The 26,703-nt window shown below is 43.5% G+C and overlaps 1 protein-coding gene across 1 annotated transcript in view; it reads right to left on the bottom strand.

Moving 5' to 3' along the window:
• Window positions 1-26,234, bottom strand: part of LOC311529612 (uncharacterized protein) — a 53,887-nt gene extending 27,653 nt beyond the window's left edge. Inside the window, exon 1 of the mRNA XM_084645692.1 lies at window positions 26,187-26,234. The gene's annotated coding sequence lies outside the window, so the exon portion shown is untranslated. The remainder of the gene's footprint in view (window positions 1-26,186) is intronic.
• Window positions 26,235-26,703: the final 469 nt, after the last annotated feature.

The following is a 26,703-nucleotide window of genomic DNA, read 5'->3' as shown; positions in this document are numbered from 1 at the left end:
CTGTTTTTAGCTCCTAGGGGAAGCTGTGGCAACCCTCCCCAGAGTTGCACAGGATCCCTGGCCACAGAGATACAAACACACACCAGTCACAAAGGTAAGACCATATGTTTCCCCACAGACACTGCATGTGGTTGCAATACCTGTCACATAAGACGTAACCAATCAATGTTTGTAAAGAGCATAGTGTTAAGGCTAGTCAGCGGCAGAGGAAGGAATGGAACTTCAGTACCTCCTAGAACCAGATCATTGCTCGTTGCCCTGGGATGAGACCTTGCAGCCCTACCTCATCCTTGCTGATAATTCCCAAGAGTGGATGGTTGAGGAGAAAGGGTTTTTCATGCCTGCATTTGGATTCTAGCAACACGCAAATGAACAAAAAATAATTCAAAATTCCATGGACACTGAAATTTTGTGATACAAAAGCTGCTCAAAACAATAAGGGGAAAATATGTGGAATCAAGTTTACGAAATGTCAACAGTCGCACCCAGCTCTCAAAAACAGTTTAGTAAACAGAGAGAGAGGATTTGTCGTGCCAGTCCAGGTTATTAACCTATGTAGCCCATTATCCTGCCACTAATTATCTAGGGATCATAAGCAGGTGAAATATGTATTGTTTTTATTCCCAGAGCAACTAGGGACCCTATCAGTATTGCATTAGCACCTACAGGCCCACATCAAGCTCAGGGCACCATTGTGTTGGACACTCGATATATGGGGACAGTCAGTCTTTGTCCTGAATAGGTTGCAATCTAAACAGACAGATAAAGAGGGAGAAAAAGGGACACAGCACATAACTAGAAGATTGTAAACTGAGGCACAGACAGATTAAATGAACTGCCCGAGGTCAGACAGGAGCCTGTGGCACAACTGGGAATTGAGCCCAGGTGTCCTGTGTCCTAGTAGTCCATGCCCCATGCACAAGACCATTCCTCCTCCATGGCAGGGTACATTTGCAGGAGGGCATTGTTCCTCACTGTGGGTACAATTTGCACATATAGAATAATTGGCATCTATTCAATTGTGCAATGCTGTACAGAGGGGAGCAGTCGGAAATCCCTTTCTGCCCCCTATAATTCATACCTTCATAGATTCCAAGGCCAGAAGGGCCTATAGTGACCAACTAGTCTGATCTCCCAAATGACACAGGCCGGAGAACTTCCCCGAAATAATTCCTAGAGAAGATCTTTTAGAAAAACATCCAATCCTGATTCTAAAATGATCAGTAATGGACAATCCACCATGATCCTGGGTAATTGTTCCAACGATGAATTACTCTCTCCATTAAAAATGTACACCTTATTTCCAGGCTAGCTTCAACTTCCAGCCATGGGAGGACATTATACCTTTCTCTGCTAGACTGATGAGCCCATTATTAAAGATGTGTTCCCCATGTAGATATTTATCGACTATAATAAAGTCATCCCTTAACCTTCTCTTTGTTACGCTAAATAGACTGAGCTCTTTGAGTCTATTCCTATCCGGCATGTGTTCCAGTCCTTTACCTTTATCTTATTCCCTGCAGCATGAGCTTTGAGTCACTCCAACTGCTGCTATTCATCACAAAGTTACCCATCCTTTCCAAGCATTCTAGCCATTGTGTCTGACTCACATTCAGGCTTGATATCACATTCATCTGTTTGAGAGAAGTGACTAATGAGATGATGGGGGGGGGGGGAAGAGGGGAGACCCTTCATTAGTCGCAAACAAACAACATTTCTGGAAACTGTCTGTTTTAAGAATGGATTTAGTGACAATGAAAATGAAGGACTAAGCAGCATCTCCGAGGGTGGGCAACTTCTGTGCTATTTACCTCCACATAGCTCTGTCATTGCAATTCATTTATGGTCTGCAAAACCTGCTGCTGCTACAGTTCTGCCCTTGTGCCCCACTTCCCTGTCCCACACAGTTTGGTCCTGACTTTCAATTCCCCAAGTAATTCTGAGTCCCCTGTTTGCCGATCAGTGATGCTGTATTGTGCACACAGATGCCTGATGATTCCATTTGTTATGATGGAGACCAAAAGGACATAATGATTTGCTGTTTATTGTAAAGTATGGCAAAGAAAAATCACCCCTTCTGCCAAAATAGCTGAAATTGCCTTATTATTTCTGACTGATTTTGTTTCCCCCGATTCTGGGGCAGCTCCTCGGCTGCTGTTAATAAGCAAAGCTCCACTAACATCAACGGAAGGCAAAATGATTTACTGCATTTTGCGTGGGTAGGGAACTGACCCATTCTGTACAATCATTTGCATGTTAAATAAACAAATACCCTTAGAACAGTTTTAACAAAACCTATCACTAAAGCTGCTTCTGTCAATCCACTTTCTTACCTGATCACTCAGAAAGCAAAATTTTATCTTTAGATTGATTAAAGCATTAAAAGAAAGCAGGAAGTGGTTTGTTTCCTAAGGATTTAGAATGATGTGAAGCAGCTGGAAGGAGTAATTTTTACCTAAGGCCGGGCTGTCCTTATTTACTGTTCTTTCAATTATTTTGGCATCCTGTTGTTTTAAAGTCTCTCCTTTTATTCTGTTCTTCAAATTTTGATTGATCTTTTCAGACTCCCATAGTTTGCTGATAATTTAATGCTCAATAAACGGTAAATGAAAATGAAAGCTGAGCTAGAGATGAAATAACCCATGTAAAGAACTTAGTACCTGCTTTGGAGGATAGAGTTGTTTGGAGCCGAGAATTTGTGTGTGGTCTATTTGGAGGTGAGGTTGTTTTGCTGACAGAACCCTTCCATGCTTGAACTGGGGTCACCAATATTTGATGCCTTATTCAAAGAATCCTGCTTCCAGTCTGCCCTGGAGAATGACATCACAGCACTGGAAATGCGAGTGGGCTGTTATTAGAATATAAATCCTGGACGAACTGTACTGTGCCTTTCACGTAAGATTGAGGGTCCAATTACAGCAGAGAAAATATCTTTTGTAAAGAAGCATGCTGAATGTGATAAGGACAGTGATTATAAAGCTCTGTAGAACCAGATCTGTGCCAGAACATTAGGGGGCAGGCCCGCTGGAGGGAGAAGAAGCAGCTGATCTGATCAAGTTCCTGGAGAACTTGGTTCCACACACCCCACGCAGCTGATATAACCAGGGATCCCACAGACAGATGTAGGATGAATCTATTAAATAAATTAACCACACAAGTGCATGCCTAATTTGTGCATATAACTCCTGGGAGTATTCAAGCAAATCAGGCAACTGGCACACAAATGACAACCACAGTCCATTTGTGCATGCAGTTGTCCAGGTAGTTTGCACAGGCACCGTGCTTATGTGCAAAATTTAGGCTCAGAATAGCACCCTTAACTTGTTTAAAAATATGGCCTGTAATTTCAATGTCTCCGAGTCCTATCCAGGCTGACACTGGATCCAGTTCAGGTGCCAGACAGTGCTTAAGATCCTCTTTTAGCACCGTGTATTAGAGACCAATTAGCCATCTAAAAATCAGCTGTTGTCTGTCACATCAAAGGGACCTAATCTGGAAAGGCACTTCCCTCTTCGTTTTTTATAACAATCTATCTCATCCTTAAAAGCGGCAAAGAGTCCTGTGGCACCTTATAGACTAACAGAAGTATTGGAGCATGAGCTTTCATGGGTGAATACCCACTTTGTCGGATGCATGTAGTGGAAATTTCCAGAGGCACATATAAATATGGAAGCAAGAATCAGGCCAGGGATAACAAGGTTAGTCAGGGAGGATGAGGCCCTCTTCTAGCAGTTGAGGTGTGAACACCAAGGAAGAAGAAACTGCTTTTGTAGCCAGTTTTGTAGCTGGTTGCAAGTATAAAGAAAGATTACAGAAATGGCAATGGAGGATAAAACAAATGGCTTCCACTTTAAAAAGTGAGAATTTCAAAGTCTGTGGACAAGGGCCACAACAGCACTGTCAAGAAGAGTTGCAATTGCTAACTCTGGCTGTAATGGAGGTATTTGCTGTCCTGAATGACTTATGATTCCCTGAAGAACAGAAGGATATGAACTATGAAGATTTGATTGAAGTTTGTACCCCAAACTAACTTCCCAGCTGAGAGACAGTTCAGTTCTAAATGAACTGGGGTCATTCAGGAGAAAGACCGTTGGTCACTGCGGACAGCTCAGAGAAACTATAGGCTCAATCTGCAGAAGCAGTCAAAAGAGCAAAAAAATGCTCGTATGTACATACACAGGGATAGAAAATAATATGGAGCATATTCTAAATGCTTTCGGCACATTGATGATAAACCCTCCTATCCTCATAGCAGGAATGACGCATTCAGTTCTGATCAGCCCATCTCTAGATAGCAGAAATAGAAGGGATTTGGTGAATGGCAACAAAAATGAATAGAGGCATGGAAAGAGAGTTGGAAGAGATTGGGATCGTTTAAATTAGAAAAGGGAAGGATGAGGCATGATAGGATAGACGCATGTCAAATACTAAATGAAATAAAGATAAAACCGATGCTGCTGTTTAGCCTTTAATCACAACAGGAGAACAACAGAACATCCAGTGCACCTACACTGCAGGGGGGGAAGAGGGGCGAGGGGGGGCGGTGGATGACAAAACAAAACACATCCCGCAGCAGCAAGTGTCAGAGCCTGGATCAACTGACTCGGGCTTGCAGGCCTTACACTCTGGGGCTAAAAACAGCACTGCAGACATCCCCCCTCAGGCTGGAGCCTGGGCTCTGAAACCCAGCCCAGGCAGTAGGTCTCCTAGAGAATGTCTGCACGGCCCTTTTTAGCCCTGTAGAGCAACCCTTGTGAGCCCGTGTCAGTTGACCCAGGAGTTGAGACTCCCTTATGCTGGTTTTTTTTTGTTTGTTGTTTGTTTCTTTTGTAGAGTATATGTACCCAATGAAACGGAAAGGAAATACTTTTTAAAACAACCCATAATTAACCTCTTGAATTCACTGCCCCAGGGCACCTTGGACCCAAAGGCTTAGCAACATTCAGAAACAGGATTAGACATTTCTAAGGGTAATGGGAACTTCACAGTTACCTCAGAAGGAATACTTTGGGGCAGAAGCCAACCACACACTGATGAGTGGAAAAGTGTAAAACAATTTGGGCCTGTCTGCGTGGCTTGTTATTGACTCAGAGCTGTTTGTAGTGCAGAATAAAATGGAATCAAATGCTCCGCATTGGGCTCGAGGTCATATAACTAATGCAAAATATGAGAATGAAAACGTGTTACAGTGTTATTTCTGAAGAGGCCTACAAGACAACATTTGCTAATGCTATTCTGGCAGAAACTGATACAGTGTTGAAAATCTATAGTCAAGGTGAAGTAAAGGCCTTCAGGTAGCTATTGGTCAATGTAAAGGAGAAGGGTATTTGGTTGCAGACTGCCATTCATTGATACAGAAGGCGAAGGGCATTCACTAATCAGCAGAAATTGGCTTAACAACATAAAGTTGGACTGAACTCATGTGAACCATGTGTTTTTGATTGAAACCAGACTTGGGCTTAGTGAAAGGCAGAAGAGCCTAGCTAAAGGTAGCATCAAATGCCAGTCTGAGTTTCATAAAAGCTCTGTAAGCCACAATGCGCTCTTCATGTTGGGCACATGAACTCTGCCTTACACCCTGGTGATGATTTCTCACTGTGGGGAAACCTGGCCCCAGCTCAGAGCCATTCTTCTCTGTCATTGCAGAGAATGTCACTTGCTTTGATCCAACGTTACCTACATTCCTCCCAAATCTGGAGCCCCAATTCTTCTATTGTCAAAAATCAGCCATACAGAATCATGAAAGCAGGACTGTAGAAAAAGCCGTTTACACTAATGGAAGGAATCAGGCTGCATTGTACCTTTCCTAAACGTTTTTTGTCTCTCTGATTTTGGAGCTTGGTCATGCAGTTGCACCTGCATTGGGACCGTGGTGAGTTGAGATGTATGCTCCCAATCTTGGTATAGTGAGGCAGGATGGATACATATAATGGGCTGGATTCGCTATTGAGACCTATCCCTTATCTGTCATTTAGGGGGTGCAAAGAGACTGTAAACTGGCTGCAAATTGCCAGCAGACTTTCCTTGTGTAGGTGAGCTCCCTGTTGGCAAAAGTGTCAGCTCCAGTCTGGTGTCTGATGCTCCTGATCTAAGGAGCATGTCAGGGGTAGAGTACCAGGAAGAGGTCATAGAGCTCTTCTCTGCATCTATCTGCTGCTCCAGAGAGTCCGTTAAGGATTCCAAATCAGAGGTGGAACTTACAGCCGACTGGCAGTCACTCTAAGTGGCATCAGTGGGGGTGAGGCTAGTCCCAAGAATCAGGGAGATGGAACCAACACCGGGAGCTCCCCGACACCACCATCACCCCTTTTCCTGTGCGGAGCAGAGCCTGGGCACCGGACAGAATCGGCCTCAGGGTCTCCTGTCCAAGGAGAGTGCTGCAGTTACTCACAGTCATCAAGCTCCACAAGAGCTCTCCTGTCGACATAATAAAACCTCCTCTGCAAGAGGCAGTAGCTATGTTGGCAGGAGAAGCTCTCCTGCTGACATAACGCTGTCCACACCAGGGCTCATGTCGGTGTAACGTATGTCGCTCCGGGGATTGGTTTATTCACAACCCTTAGTGATATAACTTCTGCCGACATAAGCTGCAGTGTAGACATACCCTCAGCCTCTTTTCACTCTCAAAACTTCCGACTGACAGTTCTCCCCCTCCCTCTCATTAGTGTCCATTAAATGGCCCTCCTTACTCTACCCAGCTGTAACATTAACAAGCTGCAACAGACTATCTTAATGACCAGGCCTCAACTCGCCAGGCCTCAGGCTGGATGCACGATTCTGGTTACCATGGATGCAGAAGCTTGCATGCAGTTGACAGAATGAGATAGCCCGCAAGAAGCAGGGAATGAGGATTCTCAAGGCTTGTCTGGGGTTTTGCCTGTCTCTGTTTTTTACCTCACATAAGCCTCTTCTTATTTCATCCACCTCACATACTCTCCCTCCTGCTCTGGGACTTGATAGCACCTGAAAAATTTGCATGATCAAAATACAGCTAGTGATGTAGGAAGCTTCCTCTCATTCCCCTTCACAGCAACTGAGATCCTCAGGCCGCTGGATTAAGAAGTGTCTGTGGAGATGGTGGAAGGGCATTCTCACTTCAGCCAGATAGCAAATGACTTTTAAATTTGGAGTTTTCATCAAAAATCAGCAGAAAAAACAATTCCTCCCACACACCTAAGATTATTGGTTTGAGAAGTGAAACATGCAACTTCTTCCTGTTTCTTTCAATATAATTCACTGTAGGTCACACAAGGGCCTTTCATTTGTATTGTCACATGGTACCATGGATACAACACCTTTCCAATGGACTCTCCATAATGCAGATTGTGATAATATATTTATGAGAAAAGGTTATGGATAGGCAGGATTTATAATTACTGAAATCTTTAGCTTTGCTGAACATACTCTCCAGAATGGAGGAACTTCTCTTGCTAGAGCCAGTGGGTTTTCAGCTCACCTTCTGTGGAAGTGGGGTTACAATGAAAGACTTGATCAAGGCACATCAAGAGATGGAGCCCCAAGAGATGTGAGTAGGTGAGCTAAGCTTCTCTAAAATGTCCTAGACAACCAGGCAGCGTGTCCGTGTTTGGTTTTTGCAGTCACTGCAATCTATGTGTGCTCGCGCATTAAACAAAACTCTATCTGCACAAACATACTCTTAACAAGATGCTCCATGTGTGTGCACACAGGGCAATGTCCCTCTGCGTGTGCACAGGCTAAGCAAGATGGAGGAGGTGTGTGTGTGTGGGCACGTGCATAACCAATTATCAGACTCTTCCAGCTCTGCAAAATAAATTAATAATCCAGTGTACAGAGTGACAGAAAAATGAGGTCTCAGCTGAGCAATGGGCTGTTTTGAATTCTCCTCATTAGGTCATTAATTATCGGCTTCTTCAAACTGCATGTGGACAAAATGTAATTGCTTCATTGACACTGCACATTCAATAGCCATTTCAGTTTATTAGTGTTCTTCCTGCTGTGGATGCTAACACTAAAAAGTCTTTTCAATATAACTTGTAAAGTTTATTTCTGCTCTGGAAGAAAGAATGCCTGGATAACGTTGAGACACTGATATCCCAAAGGAATGCCTCCATAGAAAGTGGTATAATACATGGCCCAAAACCTACCCAGGATTTCTGGGTCTCAAAATCTGTTGCAGACTTTAATCCTCACTGAGATAACACTCTTGGAAACCACTAACAGAGTGCATGTTGCAGCTGGTCCACTGCAGGATAACTGCCTGGTACTGCTGCCACCTTGTGGAGCCTCTTCTTTAGCTGAAGTGATAGAGGCCTGTGCTCTGGTAGTGAAGGTCTACAGATCAAACACTGCTGACAGCTGATGCGGGAAGGAGGGTCCCACTGCAGTACCATTCATTTTAGTGGGAATTATATCTCAGTAAGGAATTGCTTTGTGGGGGGAGTGGTGAATACCTTTCATCTGAAGGATCCCAGAGCATTTCACAAAATTTGTAGTGCCCTATTTATTACTGGGTCTGTGCTGATTTCCACCAATGCAATTTCAGCCAGGAAAACAGACCCAACAGTGGAAGGTCTGTCATGGGGAGAGTAGTGTGGATGATTTTCAGTTTGCTGGCCGTTCTGAAAAAAAAATTGTTTTGGATCAACACAAAAAAAATATTCAAATTTTTCCCTGAACCAAAAACTCAGAACCCGAAATGAAATGCTTTGTTTTCATTTTGAAATTGACACATTCTTTAAAATAAAATATGTAAAAATAACTTGAAAACAAAAGTTTTGAACTGAAAAATCAACACATTTAGAATCTTAGGAATTTTTTTGTTTTGTTTTTCAGCTAAAACAATTAGTCAAGTTAGACATGTGGCAAAACATTTAGCTCAACACAAATCTGCATTTTTGGCTAAAAATATTTTCACACAGCCCTAGTGTGAGGCTATCACCAGCAGAAAGCAACAACAGTGAATCCTTTCTGGGGCAAGCAGTACTTGCTAGTGCAGAAGGATACAATCTGCAAATTGCACCTTCTTGCACCAATGGGTCTTAAGACTGGTGGCTCTTATTTACTGGGGCTATTTGCACAGGCAAGAGAGGCTGGTAGAGTTCTGTTTAAATCAAGAAGCTCTTTAATTGACATTGGTCAATGTGTTAAATGTGATTTTATTATTTTACATTGGTATTTAAATTGTGCTCTCAGTAAAAGACTTCGCCTAAGTCCCACCTGCTTTTCCATTCCTTTCGATATTAGCCTGTTAGTTGAGTCTCAAATCTGCCAAGGCGGAAAAGGGTGAGAAGCATGTTCTTTGTGCCAGACATTCCTTGACATGCTACTACGTTCCAGCCTCACCATAAACTCACACAGATGGTCCCCTGGAGACTTTCAGAGCAGTTGCTTGGAATTCACTGCATAATCCAACAGAACATGATTGCTTGTACATTAATCATAGCAAGGATCTCAACTCGTGCTTGGCTGTGCACTTACAAGACAAATTTCTTAATTATTACTCTTCCCTTTTTTGTTTTTATCTTGTCCATGAGGAAGGGAGACAAATCTTCCATTAAGGTGAATACATTTTTCTACTCGCTGTGTTGGATAATGGTGTATAATAGACTTGTCACTTATCAGCCTGTTCCCTGCCTGCCTCACACTCAAAAATTCTACAGTCACTTACAAACTGAACTAACTGATTCCCAGGCCTTCCTGAGAGAACTCCTCCTCTTGTCAGACTTATGAATTCATCCCAAAACTCCATTTCGCATCTCATCCATGAAATGCAAAGAATACGCCGGCTTGTTTATCTTCCCTACGCAGGAGCCAATGGAGTGTGCGGAAGGTCCTTGAAGGTAATGGAGTCAGTCCGCAAGCCAAGGGGGTAAGTGATTCCATCAGCGCAGTCTATTACCTCATTTACAGAGAAGAGAATATCTGGAAACTATGGGATTTACAGGTCACTAGTATATTTTACAGGAGACTCTAGAAAGGGTTAGAGATGGATGCATGGCCACAAAGCTCCGATCCAGCCCTGAGCTCTCACAAACCTCAGAGCTATTCAAATGGAATGTTCTGGTTGGAACCCACCTCTATAAAGCACCTGTTCTTTTGGTTCCTGTTTGAAGAGGACTACATTAATGTGAACTAGGAACCTTTTAGTAGGTGCTCACAGCATCCACATGGGGGAGTTACACCGCAGCACTTTGATGCGCACTGCTATTCACACCTCCATAGTGTGAACTGCGGGGCAGTGTAGACAAGCCCTTCATCGAGCACTGTATTAAGGGTCACATGAGTTGGGGAGCACTATCTAACATGCTGGAATTATTGGAAAGGGTGCTCCAATCAAGACACTCAACTATTGTTTCAAAATATTATCTGATTTAATCAGAATAAAAATGACCAGAAATCCATACTGGCCCACTTCACCGGTCCATTCTCTAATGGTCCCAGTTCAGTAATGAAGAGGAGTGCTGTGTAAATTCTGGTGTACATGAAGGAATAAATTATTAAAAGGGTTTTGACCAGGACTTCTATTTTGTGTGCAAAATTTGCACCTGCACTAGGGTTTCTGGGGCCATGAAAGATCTCTGAGTTTTTAAAAAAAAATTAACAATTTTTTCCCCACATTTCATTTACTGACAGAGAAAGATTGCACATACACATATTCTAAGTAGAATTAATCCTGCTCTAGGTATACTTACTCCTGTTTCAGTGCAGGGGGATAGACTAGATGACCCCATAAGGTCCCTTCCAACCATATATTTTGATGATTCTATGATTATCTCATGTTCAAGACATTCAAAATTTCTTTCTAAACTACATGACGCTACATTAGCTAAAGATAGTCAAAACCTTCATTGTAACTCATTTTGAAGAGACATTTGTATTTCCTTTTCCTAATAATAAGCACTAGAACAATTAAACTCAGCCCATCAGACCTTTTATGTTCATTTCCAGTGGTGCATATGGTGAGAGTTTCCCCATCCCTGTCCTATTGCATCTACATTCTGCTTTCGCGGCTTTTCTGAATCATTCATGAAAACTAGAATGTGACCCTTGCTCTCCCTTGTCTTCATCTGCAGGTGTCTGGAGCTGAGTCAAGGTCAGCCAGATGAAACCAAAGCACAAAAGGACAATTAGTTGTTTATTAGAAAGGTGGGAGGAAGGAAGTCTTTGCTGTGCCTACCTCGTTAAATCATCAGCAATATTGCAGAGATAATGGAAGGACAAGGTGATGACTCTTCCCAAACTGGCTTTGCAATGTCATCATTACTGTCATTAAGACAAAGAATATCACAGTTGAGTCACAATGGCCTCTCCTCTCTGTCTGTTGCCCAGCATCTGCCATGATGAAAATGGTACCTCAGCCTGTCAGAAAGAGGTGTGTTTGTTTGTTTTTTGCTGGAGCACTGAGTCTGGTTTTCCAGCTTTCTCCTGAACAAGGAGTATTTTGTAGGTGGTGAAAATGAGGGTGATATTTGACCCAAAATGAGTTTTTTTATCTGAGGCTTGGTTTTTCAAGTTTTGTAGACTTTCTACTTTTCTTGGGCTTCTTTGCTAGCCACATCTCCATGGATTTCCTAGGATTCACCTTATAGTTTTATGCCTGGGGGATCACCTCTCCCCCCATGAGATACTGCCACACCAGCAGTCAGCAGAGGTGCATGAGCTGGATTCTCTTCACTATAAAAGAGAGGAAAGGAGCTGGCAGGGAATACTTTGTGAGGAGCCCTAGAACTTGCTCTTCCACCTTGGTCTGAAACAGCCTGAATTTGCTGACTTTCCGTGTGTCCTGCAAAGACATTGTTCTCTCTGCATCATAAGCACCATGGAAGAAAGAGGTGGAATGGACAAACAGCCAACGTACACATCACCATCACCACTTGCTGTTGATATCAGTCATTCAATGTCAACTGCACTGTCCCTAGGACAGTGATGATTATGAGAGTAGAAAATGGGCACAGTTGAATCCTAGGATCTTCTTTTATTTGTTACCCTTTTTCTGCCTGAGGTTATCACAAAATAGCCTTTTTCTACTGGCCTAGACAATAGCTATTGTTATCTTCAAAGGCTCTGGTCACTGGCTCTCAATGGGTGAGATTTGCCCCTGTGCAGAGATCACACACAAGGCCTTTGCATTTTATTGATAGAATCTTAAAAGATGCTCATGGCTTGTTCACAGGGCAAATTTCACACTACTTGAAATAGTTGCCAGGAAAGGACTGGAGATACCTGTGTTGGCAGTGGAATAACTGATATGGTCCTTACAATACATTCCCTCAATTCAACCTCCCTGAAATGAAGTGGCTAATGTAACTTTGAAGAGTTGGCTAGACAATGACAGAAGCGTTACTGCTATAAGAAAAAGCCCTCATTTCATGACCATGTCCTCAACACCAAAACTTCATCCCTACAGAGCTGTGCAATGAAGCAGACATGTCCAGGGAATGGGGTTCTGAAGTTAGGTTAGATGGACCTAGTCCATTCTGAAGCTTCATTGAGAATAACTGCTGACACCTATGTACGTGGTCCAGCAGCAGTGAGGGAGTTAGTATGAATATATCTAAGAAGTGACAGTCAGAGAACAAATAGAAAATTGCCTTGGAGAATTAAGGGAGAAAAGAAAGAGAATACATTAAGTAATAAAACACAATAAAAATGCATTGTTCCAAATGGCTGGGAAGAATGCAGATAAAAAAACCAAGAGAAACAAATTCACATCATAGCAAAACTAGCCGATAGAGACTGTGGCAATCAATGCAGAGACAAGCCTTTCAGAAGAAAGGCATCAGAAAGTGTGCGCTCCATACAATGTGTCAAATTGAAGAGAGCTCATGCTAAATAGAAACAAAGTGAGCTCCTGACAAGTCAGTCCACCTTTCCATTATAGAAGAGACAATGATACTTGGGATGATTTTTGATATCTCCAGGGGTATGGATGGGGTATAGATAGGAATCTCTCCTTCTTCGAAGTGCCTGAACCAGAATGCCTGTGTTTGCTCTTTATGTTTTTTGTAACTTGCGGTTTCCTATATTATAACTAAGAGAATTGTACCTCGGTGATTCATTGAGGTTCAGTACAAACACAGTGGATAAAAAAAAACATATTCTTCAAATGTGTGATATGTACTAACAGTATTGCCCAATATTCATGTTCCTCCTTTCATCCTAATGCATCCTAAAATATTTCACAAAATGTATTAACAACTCAGTCAACTGTTAACATGCAGCCACCTCTGGAGTGGAGCGTAACCGCTAGGCGCACAACTAGATCACAGCACAACCAAGAAGGAAGTGAAATTTCTGCCAAAGACACTGCTACACATATGAAGAGTGCTCTGTGGTACCTTTAGCCTTAACATCAGTCCCCCAACCAGGGCACCTCCTTCCCTCTGGCCTCTGGTTGATTCTCACATGTGCTACAAACGCACAGTAGCCACAGAACCAGGCTGATCCCTGGGCCTGGCCCCCACCCTGAGAACAAACCCTCAACTGGCCCAGCTGTGCGCCCACAGCTGGGGCAACAGCAGCGCCGCATGCCCCGTCCAGTCCCTTCTCAGATGGCAGTCCCATGCTCCAGTCAGATGAGAGCTGGCCTGGGAAGTAGTGGGGGGGATTTTCTGCTAGCTCTGTAGTCAAATAGGGTTCTGGCCAATCCCCTAACCACTCAGGGCTCTGAGACAGGGTCAGCCTTAAACAGTTGCCAAGTTTCTACTCGCACAGAGCCAAACACACTTGCCCCACCCCCTGCCCTGCCCCTCCTCATAGGCCCACCCATGCCCCGCCCCTTCTTTGAGGCCCCGCCCCTGATCACTCCATCCCCCCTCCCTCTGTCACTCACTCTCCCCACCCTCACTCACTCGCTCATTTTCGCCAGGCTGGCTCGGGGACTGGAGTGCAGGAGGGGGTGAGGGCTCCGGCTGGGGGGTGGGGGCTTCAGGGCGGGGCCAGAAATGAGGAGTTCAGAGTGCAGGAGGGAGCTCCAGGCTGAGGCAGGGAGTTGGGATGCAAGAGGGGATGAGGGCTTCCACTGGGGGTGCAGGCTCTGGGGTGGGGCCAAGGAAGAGGGGTTTAAGGTGCAGGAGGGGGCTCTAGGCTGGGGAGTTCAGAGTATGGGAGGGGGCTCTGGGATGAGGCAGGGGGTTGGGGTGTGGGAGGAGGTATAGGCTCTGGGCTGGGGGTGTGGGTTCTGGGGTGGGGTCAGAAATGAGGGGTTCAGAGTGCGGAAGGGGACTCTGGGCTTGGGCAGGGAGTTGGGGTGAGGGCTCTGGCTGGGGGTGAGGGCTCTGGGGTGGGGCTGAGGATGAAAGGTTTGGGATGCACGAGGATGCTTCAGGCTGGGATCGAGGGGTTCAGAGGCTGGGAGGGGGGATCAGGGCTGGGGCAGGGGGTTGGGGCCTGGGAGGGGGTCAGTTGTGCAGGCTTTGGGCAGTGCTTACCTCAAGCAGCTCCTGGAAGCAACGGCATGTCCCCGCTCGCGCTCCTATGCGGAGGCGCGGCCAGGCGTCTCTGCGCCCTGCCCCGTCCGCAGGTACTGCCCCCGCAGCTCCCATTGGCCATGGTTCCCAGCCAGTGGGAGCTGCAGGGGGTGGCACGTGGAACGGGAGCAGTGTGCAGAGCCCCCTGGCTTCCCCTACACATCGGAGCCGGAGCAGGGACATGCTGGCTGCTTCCCGGGAGCTGCGTGGCGTGGAGGCTAGCAGGGTGTCTGCCAGACCCATTGCACGGTGCCACCAACCAGATAATCAATAGCCTAGTCAGCAGTACTGACCGGAGCCGCCTGGTCACCTTAAGCCTTCACAGCACTGCTGCAGATATGGAGACACCACATCGGTAGCAGTCTTGCCGTAGAATGTGGTGCTCTCTCGGTTTTATTGGCACATAAGCTTGAGATGACAGCATTATTCATGAGTGGCGAAGGCAGGACCGAATTATGCAGATGATTCCAAATGGCCGTGCTGTTCTGGTTAGACAATTGTTGGAATTGGTATTTTTTTCATCCATTCTGCACGGGAAGCCAGGTTGCCTGTGTTACTCCAGGCCACATTTTAAAAGGACAGTCTCTATTTTGCAGCCTCTTCCTGTATATTATAATGTGCATTGCACAGGTGTCGAAGAAGGGGACTAGGTTTCATTTATCACTAACTATCCTAATTAGTTTCCACAGTGATGAAGTCCAAGAGCTTTCTAGTGGACCAGCGAGCATACAGGAAAAGTCCTGCTGAATCAAACCCAGAGACAGAGAGGTGGATGGAGACATTTCGCATCTTCTTAACACATAAACGGACACATGGCACTTTCCTTGGTTCATCTGAATATCCTATAATGTACAGCTAATCCAATTCACCTAACATCTCAGGCTGGAAAGGATTCTATTTATGTCTGTATCTAACAGCAAAATTGCATCTATAGTCAAGAACTCTGTCTTGAGGAGGTATACGCCTGGGGATTAAACCATCTCTTTTTCTCACTTTCAGTAGTGCTAAAATCATATCATATCAACTCAGCAGCAGGCCTATAATATGTTTATAGATATATCTACATTTTTCAAGGAAGGAAGATACAGAACCCTCTTGTTGATAACCATCTAATCAAAATTTTCACATGCTTTTCAGAAAGAGTTGCCATCAAGTTTTCTTATTTATCCCCTTGTGGTAGATTATTTCCTTTTTGTTTTTATTATCTATACCAGTTTAATTCGAGAGCCTACTGGGGCCATTTAAAATTGCTTGGCTATATATATTAGGGTGGCGAGAATTTTAAAATCTGTGCTTGCCGGGGTAGATCCAAGTGTTTCTGTCACTAAAGGCCTGGAGTGCCCATCCTCTACTGAAATGTCATAGATGTTCCTAAACCCTGATGATTCTTAAGATATCAGACATTCAGACTGATAGTTGTCTAGGATGGAATAGAACAAATGTAGTTTCATAGCTCTGGTTTATCTGTTCAACAACTGGAAGGAGAAAGAAAGAAGGAAAATTCCAATATTTATTACAAAATAGCTTTTCTACATATCAGGGTATCACAGATGTAAGCCGCATACCTACAAATGCACACATGCATAACTTTACTCACTTGAGTGGTCCCATCAACTTAAATGGGACTACTCATATGGGTAACATTAGCCACATTTGTCTCTCACCATTGGTTCATCAATAAACAACAATAGCAGCTGCATTCCCTTCCCCCTCATGAAATGCAGAAACAGGGTTCGGTTTGATTTACATTTTTCTTACTGTTCTAAAAGGATAAATTTCAATCCAAAAAGTTAAGTCAGTTGAAAATCATACTTCAGCTAGTCCACTTAAATAATTACCATTCCATTCTTCATACTTGGTCCGTTGCTCATTGGGGTTCCTAATTCTGTCCTCTATTATTCATCCCAGTCTGAATTACTGAGAAAACATGCCTACCATGTGTTGTTTCTTTTGGCGCTACACATTCTGTGTTTGTCTTTTTAATGAAAGACTTTAACTGGCAGCCAGATACACAGTGGATATAAAACTAGAAATCATTCAAGACTGGAGGATAATTCTTTAATTCCTGTTCTTGTTTGCTTTCATTTTAAATGTGTGTTATAAGGGGGAAAAATAATGAAACAATGAGACTGCATTAGATTTGCCAGCGCAATTAGAGAGGTTCTTTATGGGCCCAGTTCTGATCAAATTGAAGTCTACAGCAAAACTCCCACTGACCAGAGTGGCTTTATAAGCAGGAAAAGAATCAAATTAGTTCTAATTAGGCAAAAAGTCAATTGCCCGTGTGCAATTAGCAGACTTCATGACAGCAGATGTTTATGGAGGAAACTTAAGCGAGTCTGCTTGTGATCTATGGATGTACAATACAGGGCACAGTTTTTTGTAAAGCAGAGTCTAGTCCTGCTGTATTGACATTGTGCCGTGAAAATAATTGCCTGACCATATGGGAGAATGACGTTAGAGGAGAGAGAACTGTGTTGTGTCCGACAGCTTCACATTCTGCTGCTGCCAGTAATGGCCAGCTGCATTGGAATGCTATGTTATATAGGCAGGTATTTTAGTGAATGACAACTGGGAGACAGTTTTCCCAATGTGCAGCTCTGCATAAGTTCCTGTTGACCTTTACAACCATCTGGAGTGGGATTCATCCCTGGTATCACAGAAGGAGAGAGCAAGTGTTAACTAAACAACCAGCATTTGCAAGCCAGAAGAGAAGATGAAGCAAGATAGATAGTCTGGGCATGCAGCCACAAATCTGAACTCAGGTGCATGGTCCTAAAGAGGACTTAAGTCCCAGCAAGGGTCATGAGAGTGCCTGATAACAGTGATCTACCAGATTGCATTCCACAGATAATGAGCAACAGATACCCATCACAGTGAAATTTCCATGATGGGAGACTGAACCAGTTCAGGATGATTTGCCTCTGTGCAGACTTTATGTATCATCAGAATGGTAAGTTGTCTGCTTAAGAAGAAAATCCTTGTCATAAATATAAAGGGAAGGGTAACCACCTTTCTGTATACAGTGCTATAAAATCCCTCCTGGCCAGAGGCAAAACCCTTTCACCTGTAAAGGGTTAAGAAGCTAAGGTAACCTCGCTGACACCTGACCCAAAGTGACCAATGACGGGACAAGATATTTTCAAATCTGGAGGGGGAGTGGACAAAGGGTTTTGTCTGTCTGTGTGATGCTTTTGGAAGGAACAGATCAGGAATGCAAGCCTTACAACTCCTGTAAAGTTAGTAAGTAATCTAGCTAGAAAATGCGTTAGATTTTCTTTTGTTTAATGGCTTGTAAAATAAGCTGTGCTGGAGGGAATGTGTATTCCTGATTTTGTGTCTTTTTTGTAACTTAAGGTTTTGCCTAGAGGGATTCTCTATGTTTTCAATCTGATTACCCTGTAAAGTATTTACCATTCTGATTTTACAGAGGTGATTCTTTTACCTTTTCTTTAATTAAAATTCTTCTTTTAAGAACCTGATTGATTTTTCATTGTTCTTAAGATCCAAGGGTTTGCGTCTGTGTTCACCTGTACCAATTGGTGAGGATTATTATCAGCCTTACCCAAGAAAGGGGGTGTAGGGCTTGGGGGGGGGATATTTTGAGGGAAAGATGTCTCAAAGTGGTCTCTTTCCCTGTACTTTGTTTAAAACGCTTGGAGATGGCAGCATACTGTTCAAGGACAAGGCAAAGTTTGTACCTCAGGGAAGTTTTTAACCTAAGCTGGTAAGAATAAGCTTAGGGGGTCTTTCATGCAGGTCCCCACATCTGTACTCTAGAGTTCAGAGTGGGGAAGGAATCTTGACAATCCTGTTTTAAAGTAGACTGCTCCTGAATATAGTTTAGAGACAAAGAGCAAGATTTGCAAGACTGGGCAGGTGTCAAACTCGCATGAGCAAATACAGAGTGTGCATGCAAAAATCAAGTATTTACGTGCATAAAGTAAGAGCCTCAGCTAGCATAGATCAGCATAGCCCAACTGAAGTCAATGCAGCTGGGCTGATTTCAATTAGTTGAGGATCTGACCCACATCAATGTCCAACCAGGATCATACTGTATCTGCCCCCATGTGTAATAAACAGATACCTGGTCTGTATGAGCACACTGGGTCTTTATGCACAGGGGTTTAAGGAGGTTGAAATAGCATGGGGAGCTCCCCTTGGCACTAGCCAAGGAGGAGAGGAAATGTGAGGGAGCCCAACTTACCCACACCAAGGCAGATACGTGAGAGCACTTACTCCACTTTTTAGCAGAGGCAGGGAAGCTATGTTCCTTCCCTGCCAAGCCCTGTTTCCTCTTACTCCAACACTTGCTTGTGCATATAGATTAGGTATGTGAACCTATACTGACAGATGTAATCTTAAAAATCTGCCCCCCCAAATGACTCAGCAATGGTATGTGGGGCATTAAGTGGTCCGCCGAGACCCTCGGCAATTTTCTAGTGGTCCGCGAAAAAAAATGTTTGAGAACCACTGTTCTAGCAGAATCGTGTAGTGTACACCCCCTTTTCATATTTAAGTCACGATGCATGTACGAGTAGTACAATGACTCTACAGACCCAGGGAGTAGTTATACTCCCCAGCAAAACCTCACACAATGATGCTGTTTTTATGAAGGGTGGTGTTGTACCAAGATCCAAGGCCCTGGGCAGTTGTACAAAAAGATCCATGGGGTCTTTAACAGCCCTCTAACCCCCCTGAGAGTAGCAGCGAGATGTTGGTGGTTTCACATATCATCCCCCAGGATGGCAACTCTCACGGTGCCACCCTATAATAGACCACAAAGGTTGTAGGCCTAACTCCTGAAATATGTGAACCCAACATTTCCATTTCCCAAGGTGAGAGTGGGACTAGCTGAACCCCAGGGCCACTACTTCTGCACTGATGAACACTACTTAAATGGGGTAACATTTACCAGCTGTCTCACTTTATCTAAAGCCAAATAAAGGCGGGAATGGGAATGGGTTTAATCAAGAGATTAAACCACAGGTGACTGTCCATGGTACATGATGTAGGGTGACTGCGAATGCACCTGTAGGCCCAACTAAAAGAAATAACAACTCAGCCTGTTGCGCTGCCAGAAAATGGGGAGGAATTTTTAATTTCCAAGCTTCGTTTCCTGGGCCAGATTCTCCACTGTCATAAATCTTCAAAGCTCCATTGAAGTCATTACACCAGCTGAGGCTCTGACCTTATGTTCAGACAAGACACAAACAGATTAAGGAAATTGCTTTGGGGATGTTTACATAATCTGGTTTTCTTCTTTTGCTAAGGGGAAAGGAATTTGCCCAGCTTTGTGCCTTCAATTCCCTGTTGGTTATCAGCAAGGACACCTAACTAAAGTTGTGCTCTAGGGGCATTGTTAAGCAAAGATAGCATCTGCCATTTTTTCTTCAATTAGCACTGGTGCCAATATATACTGACTTGTTGCAGATGGGTTTCTTCTGTTTAGTTCTATGGTTTCTGGGAGACAGCAGTCTGGTTACAAAGAAAGTGGCAGGCATAATGGCTGAGTGCCACGTAATAAGCTGGAAGGATAATGCAGAAGAGGGGACACCTGTGTGAAATGTGCTTTCTCAGTGCTGTCTGCAAAAGGACTTAGGAGAAATAAATCAAAGGAAAAGCTTGAGCTGTTCATCCAGTCCCAACAGTTTGGGGGTGATTAGAATGGGGGCCAAGAGCAGGATGCACCCATGGCAAATGCCTGCAGGCTAAAGTAAGATAAAATTGACTGATGAACTATGCAACAAAGTGTTTTTGGGGGCGGGTTAAATCTCTGTTGTCTTTGTTCCAAATCTCTTTCCTGTTAATGAGGTTTGTCGATCACTAGGAATTAGCTAATGGGGGATAAATACAGTGGGATTTGCTTTCTCGCCATACTGCTTGCAAGAGCACAGCACAGATCAAATTTGGCTCCCCAAAATCCAATTTTCACTCCTACTGATGAATTTGCCCTTGTTCCCATTGAGTGGTGCAGCCGCATTGTGTGCTGACTCAGTTACCCAATGTGCTGGAAAGTGGAGACAGACACGAAGGGGACACAACATTTGGGGAAGGGTGGATCTGTTTGTAGGGCTGAACAGCTAAACAGCTGGCTGTAGCCCATCTCTACTACAAAGGGAAAAGAAAGGAAAATGAACGAACCTAAGAGATGAGCTTGTCGCAGCCTTTGCTCAGTCATGCAGGGGCATAAGAAGAAGCAGAGCGCCCTTTGATCCTCCCGTAGCAACCCGCATGGAACCTGGAGGGTTCAGCATGTGAGCACATGGCTAGAATACTAGCTCCATTTGCAGGAGCTCTGCATGGGCCTCTTAATAAAAAGCCAGTTTAGTTTTACAAGCATTGAGTCCTTTCATGTTATTCCCTTGCGCAGGATACACAGAACACAGCTTAGCCTTCTCAGATTGGGAATGCAACCATGAGGGGCAGAGCAGCCACTATTCACCCCATACTTCCCCTTCCCAGGCAAGTAGTTGGGGTGGGAGTAGAGAGGGAAGAGGAGCAGAAGATACTAACAGTATTAAAATGTCCCCTCTTCCTTGGCACTTAAGTTCATGTCGTAACTGGTTGTCAAAAGTATCATCTTGGACTGGAAAAAATATTCTCACTTGAGCCCATGAAATGGCTCCAGTCTTAACTCCCTAGTTTGTCTAATGACTTCTACAGTAGCACCTGGAATGCCATTAAATCCAGAAGAATGGTATTCTCTGCTGGGTTAGAGGAAAAAGTAGCAAGTTGAACGTTGTGGGTGGGTGCCCACAAATAACCATGTTAGCAAAGAGGTTATTATAAAGAAGATGGTGATCAATTGTCCTCTGAGGGTAGAACAAGAAGAAATCAGTTTAGTTTTCAACAAGGGAGATTTAGATTAGATATTAGGAAAAACATTCTAACTATAAGGATAGTTAAGCTCTGGAACTGCTCATCTAGAGAGGTTGTGGAGTCCCTGTCACTGGAAGTTTTTAAGAACAGGTTAGACAACCACCTGTCAGGGATGGTCTAGGTACACGTTATCCTGCCTCAGCCCAGGGGGATGGACTGGATGACCTCTTGAAGTCCCTTCTAGTCCTACATTTCAATGACTCTATGTTACCAGAGATTTTAGAGAGTGGGTTTGCATTTTGGTCAGAAATGGATAAATGAAGAAAAACTATGTGCCATTGTGATGCTGTATGATTGAAATATGACCACGTATGTCATTGATGTGACTGGCTCATGTGACCTTGGACTCCATCTTCTTCCTGTACGTTTCCACAAACTGTACTGGGGACTTTGTTTGGGACGGTAAAATTCCATCCACATGGAAGAGGATATAAAAGACCCTGCTGGAAACATCTCCATTTTGTCTTCATTTCCGGCTTCATTTCTCTGGACAAGATTTCGAACAAGGAAGCTCTAAACAAGGACTAATGACCCCCAGGCTGTTTGGGTAATTTCCAGAGGGACTTTTTGCAGATTAGCAGTTTATTCCATCACTGCTTCAAACCTGACACAAGAACTTTGCAATGTTTCTATGTGTATGAGTGCTTTAGCCTTTTTAACTCTCTATTTCTTTTCTCTTATATTGTAGCTATCAAAGGATTGGCAACAGCATGACCATGGGGTAAGATCTGAGTTATATATTGACCTGGCTATGTGGCTGATCTCTTGAGATCAGAAGAACCCTTTTTTGATTAAATATTTTTCAATAACCGCTCATCATAAAATCTAGTGTCTGGGTGGTAAAATAAGTGCTGGAATGCCCAAGGCAACTGCATTCTTGACTTCTTGTTAACCAGTGTGGTGAGACAGCAGTTTACTTTTGTTACTGGCTTGGTATATCTAATGGTAGAATAACCACCAGTTTAGGGTGAGTCTGCCCTATTTCGCAGCAGTTTGTCCTGAATCTGGTATTCTCAGCTGTGACCCACTGAAGCACAGTGACAACCATGATTCTATAATAATCATTCAGACATTTCTAAATCATGAAAATAAATAAATAACAGGCAGCCTAAAATATGTATTGATTTTTTTAAATTGGTGTGTGCCAGTTCATCTGATTTTCTAACCATTTCTCCCCCTCCACAACCTGACAAAAGAAATAGTTCATGTCACTCAGGAAATCAACCAAATCAATTTCAATTATCAGCCCCCACTAGACACATCTATCACTCCTGAGAAGAGAAGGCAGCTGGAATATAACTTCAGGACTGACCAGCAGGCTGCACTTGAGTGACAGTTAAAGTTTGAGGATGACAGTCCTTGTCTGTGTTTGCGATATTCTGTCCAGATTCTAATAACTGAACCCTTCAATGCACAAAATAATTAGAAAACCTCTCTCCTTGTGCAGATGGATTTAGCAGCCCAACTGGGATTTGCATTAGTGCTGGACTAGAAGCGACGATCAAGGAGCGCTTCTATCATTGAACTTCTCCATAGTGATGATAAAGCTTAAATTAGGAAATGAGTTCTGAGTTTGGCTTTAGTTTCCACTTGGAATTCAGTACTTCTGAGTTTGCCACAACCACTTTTCTCCCTTCAGAGGCCTAGTGAGCCGCTCATGAACAACTCATAGGAGGAAACTTGTTTGCAGATGCTGTGTTCATTCATTGAATAACTATCACTGGTGATTAGACTCATAGAAACTAGTCTCTTTTGTGAATGAACTGTGAGCTGATAAATGGGACTAAAAATGCAATGATATTTTTCGCTTGCCCAACTGTAGCTGCCAGACTGTCATTCATACGAGCCCCAAACATGCCCACAATTGTTAAGAGATCCCTTAAAATCACAGCCAAATGTCTGCAAGCTTGAGTATGGTTTACTCTCCAAGTATGGAATCAGTCTCTTTTTGGATGTGAAGTTGTCTGGATCTGAAATCTTGCCATTGGAAATAATGTTGGATTAGATTCCTGCCAAGCTGACACAGCACAGTGCTACAGAGACTCTTGAAGGCCAGGTACATCCATCAGAGTTGGCCCTTATCATGCTAACTTTCAGCAGAAGACAGCGGCTTTGAACAGCAGTGACTGAATGGGGGTTATAATGGTATGCAATTAGGAGAACCATGGAGTGTATTATCCCAAAAAGCCCAGGTATATCTAATGGTTGGCTAATTGTGCCAATTAACAGTGGCTAATTCTGTGAAATGGCAAATCAGGGTCAAGTGATATTTCACTTGATAATGGGAAAGCAAAGACCTGATTGCAAAATTGTGGGTTTTAAAGGAATTTCAGAGGTTATCTGGGGATTTTAAATCGCCTTTATTCTCCATTCTTCTGAGGTGAGGATCAGCCACTGCAATAAACTCCACGGTCTACTGGTCCCTCTCCTCTTGGAACTCTGTGGCAAAGGATGAAAGGGTGGAACCAGGGCATTCTGGGGGAAAGTCGCAAAATTGCATTGGCAGAAATGACAATGCTTGTTGAGTTAAAATGGTGAAAAGACTATAATAAAAAGTGAGTGGTCTCTGAAAAGTATGAATGAGCTAGATAAGATCCATGACAATCTTGCTTAACCCTCTCCCAAAAGACAAGAATCAGAAGGCTCAGAAAAATATTAAAAGGCAATGTATTTAGGATGGAATATATATATATATATATTTACTGTGTGGAATACGCTTCCTGAGGTACTAGGTCAATTGGCTTAGGGTGTTCTACCCTTACAAAATCGTATCACAATAACTAACTTGGTGTAAAACACTTTAAATCAAATGACACTAAATCAAAATAGGACACTTTCATTTTGCAAGAAGGTTCACACCCAGACTTGCACTGAAAGAACACAAAGTGTGGATTCAAACCAATTCAGTTATTTCCAATGCAAGTTTGTGTGTAGAGTAGCCCTTAGTATTTTCCAGAAAGCGAATAGATATTTATATAAACAAGGATATTGTCTGAAACTATACTATCGAGAAAATAAGAGGATTATTAATCTTCATGCTTCAGGACATTAACTGGAATCAAGGGAGAAATTTCACTGCAAGGTATAATGTTGCGCAATTCGACTCATATGGGAGTTTTACTCCTTTCTGAGATACAGTCTTGGAAGTGTCTAGCATCGATCCCTATCAAAGGTAAGACACTAGACAAAATGGACTATTTGTCTGTTTCAATAAGCCAGTTCTTATGCCCCCTTCAACAAAATTCACTGGTTTTGCCTCATGTGTAGGGCCCTACCAAATTCACAGTCCATTCTGGTCAATTTCACGGTCATAGGATTTTTTAAATAGTAAATTTCATTATTTCAGCTATTTAAATCTGAAATGTCATGGTGTTGTAATTGTAGGGGCCTGACCCAAAAAGGAGCTGTGGGGGAGAGGTCACAAGGTTATTGTGGGGAGGGGTTGCAGTACTGGATGTCATTTTAAAGACACACTACAGCTCAGATAGAAGTTACTGGGCTTGATGCAGAAATTATTGAATGAGGTTCTCTGGCCTGTTTATGCAGGCGATCAGACTAGATGATCATAATGGTCCCTTCTGGCCTTAAAATCGATGAATTTATTAATAAAACTCCTCACAGTCCTGGCCTATGTGCTGCAGGACATAATTCTTTCCCAACTTCAATTTGGCAATCAATAAGGCAGCAAGAGCAGCCAAGGTTAAGTGTTTTCTCCAGTGGATACCCACCTTGAGAAGCCATTTGTTGAATGAATACAATGATAACTGGAGGTATTAAGTTGTACTAGTCTGCATGACCTCTACCCTGTTATCGTCCAGCAATTGCACACCCAGCTGTGGTGGCAAAGGCTATTTGGGAATCTACGTACCAATGAAAAGATAAAGGGCTAAGATGCCTTTTGTGTTCCCCCAGCTCTGGGGCTGTCCGGAAGTTGACCCAGCCCACAGAGTAATTAAAACCTCATTGGGTCTGCCCTAAATTCCCCACCACCACCAACCACCTCAGGCCATTCTAGCAGTTGGAGGTCACCGAACTGCAGGGATACCCTGCCACATCTCTTACGATGAGAGCAAGGAGAGTGGTTAGTATAGTACCACTGTGCTGGGTCTAGCCCCTTAACACACCAAGACTCCTCGGGGAGCTGTTGAAGATGGATTTCCAGTTGTTTTGCACTACAGGAGCAGTCTAAAGCAGCTGGAACGGACCCAGGAATTGGGCCCATCACTCAGATGATCAAAAAACACAGAATAAAGAGATTTTCTCCCCTTCCATCTACTTCAGCTTTCAGACTAATAATATATTCCTCATCCAAACTTCTTAATACCATGATAAATTATTATCAGCTGCCCTTCTGTCATTCGGGGACTGCTTGACATCTGCAAGTTATTCTAGAGGCTGTGTTGGGGTTTTAAAGATTTCCCCCCAATAGTTTTTTGAAAGATGTCATTTCCTGGTAAAAGACGGTCTCTCTCCAGACTAGGCAAAGAACTTCCTCCATCTCTCCACTGCTTTGCATTGAAAACAAACTGCCTGATCCACCCCCCAGCTGCTTCAGTGCATATGCACAGCCTCTGAACAGCCTGTTTGGTAAAGGTGCGAGCTGATTGTGTTTCATTTGGGTTTTGTAATTTTAAAGAATTGGTCAGGTGCTCAAAGCCTGTGAATGGGACCTTTTATTGATTCCAAATCAAAGTAAAACAATAAATCATCTGGGATGGATTTGACCAGAAACCAAGAATTAAAATACTCGGCATCCCAATTCCTAATCCAATCCTCATGGCTGTCTAAATCACCATTCCCACTCTTCACAATGTTTCATCCAGGTGCTATGAATGACAGATACTGAATGCTCACCTCGTCAGTAATCAGTCTGATTCTTCTGCTCTGGCTCTGGCTGGTTACTTGGATTGATGGCTCTTTTTTGCCGTTCATTTAGGAGGAAGGCTGAGAGTGGTAAAAGGCATCACTCTTTGTTCTGTGAATTCATTCCCTGTCCCATTCTTCTGACTGGTACGGCAAACCATGTGACGCCCGGTGTTCCACTAATTCATTGCATGCTCTAACTTTAGGCAGAGGAGGAGGAAAAGTGGGAGGCAGCGTGCTGCGATGACAGACAAAAATCTACAGGATTTTAAGCAATTGCATTTGCTGGGGGCTGATCCTCAAAAACAAGGGCTGGAGGTTCGAGCTGGTTGGGATTTTTTATTTTATTTTTTATTTTTATCTCATGAACATTTCCATTGAAAACACACCCATTTTTGACCAGCTCTACTGGAGGTCCATGCATCTTGCCTCCAATGAATGCTTGAGGAATGCTAATGAAGTTCTGCCACCTCTATGGAAACATACCTCACAGAGGGACACCACAGAG

The sequence above is a fragment of the Lepidochelys olivacea genome, assembly GCF_965140295.1.
Source record: "Lepidochelys olivacea isolate rLepOli2 genome assembly, chromosome: 13".
NCBI classification, from domain to species: domain Eukaryota; kingdom Metazoa; phylum Chordata; order Testudines; family Cheloniidae; genus Lepidochelys; species Lepidochelys olivacea.
This window is presented reverse-complemented; position numbering and strand designations above follow the sequence as displayed.